Below are 5832 nucleotides of genomic sequence, written 5' to 3' on the forward strand. Positions count from 1 at the left end.
CCCACTCCTTGAACTCTGCGCTCAAGAATTGGGGTCCGTTATCAGTTAGGGCCTCGTCGGGGATCACTAATCTCGCCAGGACAGACTGCAGCTTTTGGATAACTTGTGCTGTGGTAGTTGCGGTCAGGTGGAGAATCTCAATGAACCTAGAATAGTAGTCTGATTTTACCAGGTAGTTGTGGTGCTGGTACTCACAGAGGTCCATTGCGATCTTCATCCAGGGTCGGTCTGGTAGTGGTGTGGACAGGACTGGTTAATTTTGCTGGGTTCTCCTATGCTCACAGCACCCCTCACAAGACGCCACCAGCTCTTGTAGCTCAGTAGTGAGTCCAGGCCACCACACTGATGACTTCGCTCTCTCCCTACACTGTATTATACCCTGGTGTCCTTGATGTATTTTGCCAAGGATCTCCTTCCTCAGCTGTTTTGGCATGACGATCCTGTTTCCTCTGAGGACGAGTCCATTATGCTCTGACAGTTCTGCTTTCAGGGGGGCGTACTCCCTCGCCTCAATCGGCACGGCAGCCCGGTGCTCAGGGCAACCTTCTTGATGAGTCTGATGACTGTCAGCAGCTCAGTGTCGGCTGCTGTCACTGCTCTGATCTCGTCCATCTTGCTGGGGGATGCTGGGATTCCCCCCACTGCGCTAGCCACATAGCAAGCCACCTCACCTTGTTTCTCAATGTCTCTTTGTGAGCTCGGCAGTTGGCTGCGTGAAAGGGTATCTGCTACAAACATTGTCTTACCGTATTCCGCCACTGCGTTGGATCGCATGAGCCTCATGAGGAGACGTTGGGACCGGAGGGGAACATTGTCGAGGCTACGAGTGTTTACAAGGGGCACGAGGGGCTTGTGGTCAGTTATTAGCTTAAACTGACCCAGTCCGCTGAGGTACCGGTCAAACTTCTCGCACGCCCACACGCCAGCCAGTCCCTCTTTTTCTATTTGGGCGTAGCGCGTTTCTGCTTCGGTGAGGCGCCTTGAACAGTACGCCACAGGTTCCACTGCTCGCCACGAAGTTGAAATAGCACGCCTCCTAATCCGTAACTGCTTGCGTCAGCAGACACGGCTGTGGGCTTGCTCCCATCGTAGAAAGCGAGTACCGGTGCTGTTGTCAAAAGCTGTTTGATCCGTTCAAAAGCTGTTTGTTGAGCGTGTCCCCAAGTCCATACATTCTTGTGTTTGAGGAGATCATACAGGGGTGCTCCTACTGTTGAGAGGTCTGGGACATACCTACCGAGGTAATTTACCATTCCCAGCACTCTTCTCAACTCTTGCACATCTGTGGGCGGGGTGAGCTGCCGGACAGCCTCCACTTTCTCTCAGGGTGGTTTCCGGATTGGTCTATAATGTGTCCGAGAAACCGTAGCTGACTCTGCCTAATGGAGCACTTCTCCCAATTCAGGTTCAGGCCCGCTGTCTCTATGCACCGCATCACCATCTCCAGACGACTGTCATGCTTCTTTTCTGTGGTCCCATAGACTAAAATGTCATCCATGAAAATCTCGACGCCTTCTAGTCCATCCAAAGTCTCCATCATCTTCCTCTGGAAGATTTCTGGTGCGCTTGTAATACCAAATGGCAGTCGCTTAAAATTAAACCTGCCAAAGGGCGTGATGAAAGTTGCACAACTATCTGGGTGCAAAGGAATTTGGAAAAATCCGCTCGCAGCGTCCAGAGAAAAGAACACTGTCGCCCCACTTAGCTTTGCTGGGATCTCGTTGGTGGTAGGCAGGATGTACTGTTCTCTTTCAACAGCCTCGTTGAGCCTCTTGAGATCCACACAGATGCGGGCTTTGCCTGAGCTTTTCAGGACTGGCACCATGGGCGCACACCAGTGTCACCCTCTCTATGATGCCGTTTTCCTCCATGCTCTGAAGCTCCTCTTTGACCTTTGGTAGCATAGGGAGGGGTACACGTCGCACTGTGTAAACAGCATATGGCTGAGCATCCTCTCTCAGCGTTATTTTCACTGGTTCAGTCTTTAATGTCCCTTGCTCTCCGTATGCTTCCACATGTCCACTGTGGCCCTTGTTGCCCACAGTTTCCTCCACTTTTCTCACTAGATTCATAGTCACTGACATTGGCCTACTGAGTAGTTTGTTTACAGTAAGGCTGCGGACAACGTACACCGTGAGTGGGTGTGTCTTACCCTTGTAGGTTACAGTGCTCTGGATTTTGCCTAGGCACTGTAGCTCGACACCTGGACTGTCCAATGGCATATCCGCAGGCTCCAGCGGTTGAAAAGGGATGAGTGAGTGGTCTCCTCGCAAATGATACTCACATCCACGCTAGTGTCAATTTTGAAGTTGACTGGTGTGGAACCCATCATTACCTTCACGGCCCACTGATCTGGTGACCCACCCGACTTACTCACAGCCCCTATGAAATACGGATCCGACCCCGGCTTCTGCTGTGGCTCCTCCGTTTGTTCTCTGACCTCACTCACTGTTTTCTTGTTCCTACAAACCTTGGCCCAGTGTCCAACCTTGTTGCAGGAGTTACATGTCGACTTTTTAGCTGGGCAGTTCTCTTGTTAGCTATGCGACGCTTTCCCGCACTGTCCACATTGTCCTCTATTTCCTCCCTTTTACTTAAAACGGCAGCCTTTGTCCTGATTGCGCTTGTGGGTGACCTCGTGTATTGTCCCCGCTGCCTGCCCCTGCATGCTGCTTGTAAACGCTCAGTGTAGACTGGCCGGCCCACCCTACTTTGTAGCAAAGTGACTGGATTTGAAGAGAAGGGCGTGACTTATTTGCGAACGATACAGAAAAACCTGGAATTGAGTGAAATGGAACGAAGTTGACAATTGACAATGTTACTGTATAATGTTTGAGGCAGTCCAGCAAAATCCTGGACGATTTTGAAATTCCCCCCGCACATTTTTTTAGGGCTTAAAAGTAGGACATGTCTTGGAATAAGAGGACGTCTGGTCACAACACACACACACACACACACACGTGGACACACACACACACACACACACACACACACACACACACACACACACACACACACACACACACACACACACACACACACACACACACACACACACACACACACACACACAGACTTTTGTACCTGACCACAGCTACTGGCATTTCTCTCCATACTCCCAGCAGTTTGTCGGAAGCTAAAGAATGTAAAGAATTTCTTATTTATGTTTGACATCAGACGATAAATGGTATGTTTTTACCAGCGCTGTGTAAAATACAAATTGTCGGCAGGATTTGAACCTGCAAAGGAAGACCCCAATGGATTTCTAGTCCATCGCCTTAACCACACAGCCACAACAACTCTGTAAGCATTTTCGGGCAAGGTCCTCACATTGTCAAAATGCATATGGCGAGGCTGTGGCAACGAGATCCTAATACAAAATCTGTCTTATTGTCGGCAGGTTTCGAACCTGCGAGGGGAGAACCAGCAATGGGTTTCTAGTCCAGCGCCTTAACCACTCGGCTACAATAACACAATAAATCCTTTTGGGCAAGGTCCTCACATTGTCGAAATGTATATGGCATGGATCGCGCAACAAATCAAGATTTTAATACAAAATCTATATCATTGTTGGCAGGATTCGAACTTGCTAGGGGAGACCCCAATGGATTTCTTGTCCATTCCCTTAACCATTCAGCAACAACAATACACACTGTAATACACACCGTCCAAGTGCATGTGGTGAGTATCTCATATTACACCACGAGATTCTAAACAAAAATTTGAATCATTGTCAGCAGGACCCGAACCTGCGAGTGGAGATCCCAAGGGAGCTCTAGTCCATTGACTTAACCACTCAGCCACAATGACACACTGTTCAAATGCATGTGGTATCTCATAATACACCACGAGATTAAACGACAGTAATTGGCAGGACTCGAACCTCCAAGGGGAGGCCTCAATGGATTTCAAGTCCATCGCCTTAACCCCTCGTCCACAACAACACACATTGTCAAAATGCATATTGCAAGGATCTAGCAAGCTTTTAACTCAAAATCTGAATTGTTGTCAGCAGCATTCCAACCTGCGATGGGAGTCCCCAATGGATTTACTAGTCCATCGCCTTAACCACTCAGCCACAACAACACACACTGGTGAAGTCCTCACATTGTCAAAATGCATATTGCGAGGAGCTAGCACGATTCTAATTCGAAATCTGACTCGTTGTCAGCAGGATTCGAACCTGCGAGGGGAGACCCGGATGGATTTTTCGTCCATCACCTTAACCACTTGGCCACAATAACACACTCTGTGATACACACCGTACAAATGCATGTGGTGAGCATCTCATATTACACCACGAGATTCTAAACAAATAATTGGATCATTGTCGGCAGGACCCGAACCTGTGAGGGGAGGCCCCGATTGACTTCAAGTCCATCACCTTAACCACTCGGCCACAACAACACACACTGGTGAAGTCCTCACATTGTCAAAATGCATATTGCGAGGATCTAGCAAGATTCTAATTCAAAGTCCGAATCATCGGCAGGACCCGAACCTGTGAGGTGAGACCCCAATGGATTTCAAGTCCATCACCTTAACCACTCAGCCACAAGCACACTGTAATACACACCGTCCAAATACATGCTGGATAAGGCGATGGACTTGAAATCAACTGATACTATCTTCGCCGCTGATTGTACTTCAGTCCATTTCTGGTGCAGTACACCATCAAATTGCATCCAAATTCAATTCATTCAATGATCTGTTCCCATTCAAAGAAACAGAGTTAACAAGATACCAATGGCGGTCTGCTCCTGTTATTTGTCCATGGGTGATGAGTCTTTGGGGTGGGGCACGTTCGTAGGATAGTCTGATTCCATGGGAGTGGGTGCTGGTTCGGTGAGAGCTGGTTCCGTGGGGTTGGGTGCTGATTATGGGCGATTCGATGTGTGGGGGCTGTTGTTTTCCTTTCCGTCTTTCAGCCTTGACGATCATCTTTGGCTTGGCTGTCTCCCTCTGGCACCTGCTGGTTTTATCTCCAAGTGACCTTCCTGTAAACATTCTCCTCCATTCTTGCACATACACTGTCGCACCTCATCCATTCATCATTCTTTCAATTTTGTCATTTTGTACGGAATTATGTGAGCTTTTGGCTGTGACATCATCAATTTATTAATGTTCCCTGACCATGCAAAGTTTGTACTCACCACTTACCATGTTTTTGTTTGTTTGTTCTTTTGATACTCCATGTACTTGCTTACGTCGTCATATTCTTAGTTTAATCATGCTTTCAATCATATCTTTTCTTTGTTAGGCAAAATATTTCCCTCTGTCCAGAACGTTCAGTAGTAATCGAAAACTGGCGTCTAGCATTAGTCAAAACATAAGATACAATCAAGTACTGAACATTTTTAGACGATTTTGGCAGGGTCCGTGATTTAGAAAATCATCAGGCATGCATTAAACAGTTCCTTAAGGGTCATTAAGCTATTCAGGCAATATATCAAAAAACATTTCTTTCAAAGTGCTCAGAAATATATATCAGATCATAAAGTTATAAAAACCTTTCTCATTACCACTTATCAAAAATGTCTAGTTATGTCTTCTTTATTGATTTGGTGTGTAGGTATAATTATATGCTTAAAATGTTTCTTTTATTGATGTAATATGTAAATATACTTGTCCGCTTATGTACTGTATTCAATGAGGTTTGATCATATGTTTTTGTAGCTAGGCAGGACTTTTTGTATTTCGACCCCATACCTTCAATACCTCTAATTGTCGCCCATGCTGCTAAAAATTCCCCCCAAAACGTACGTTTTCCTCCACGGCCACATGCCGACGTCATTGTGCAAGTTTAAATATGACTTATTTGACAGCACGTCG

At 46.9% G+C, this 5832-nt stretch overlaps 1 non-coding gene across 1 annotated transcript; it reads right to left on the reverse strand.

The window, feature by feature from the left end:
• Positions 1 to 3218: 3218 nt before the first annotated feature.
• On the reverse strand, positions 3219 to 3300 carry trnas-aga (transfer RNA serine (anticodon AGA)). Its single transcript has one exon. It is a non-coding gene; the product is annotated as a tRNA-Ser (tRNA).
• Positions 3301 to 5832: the final 2532 nt, after the last annotated feature.

This window comes from Syngnathus floridae, chromosome 19 (genome assembly GCF_059516105.1).
Source record: "Syngnathus floridae isolate MCC-2025c chromosome 19, RoL_Sflo_1.0, whole genome shotgun sequence".
NCBI lineage: Eukaryota > Metazoa > Chordata > Actinopteri > Syngnathiformes > Syngnathidae > Syngnathus > Syngnathus floridae.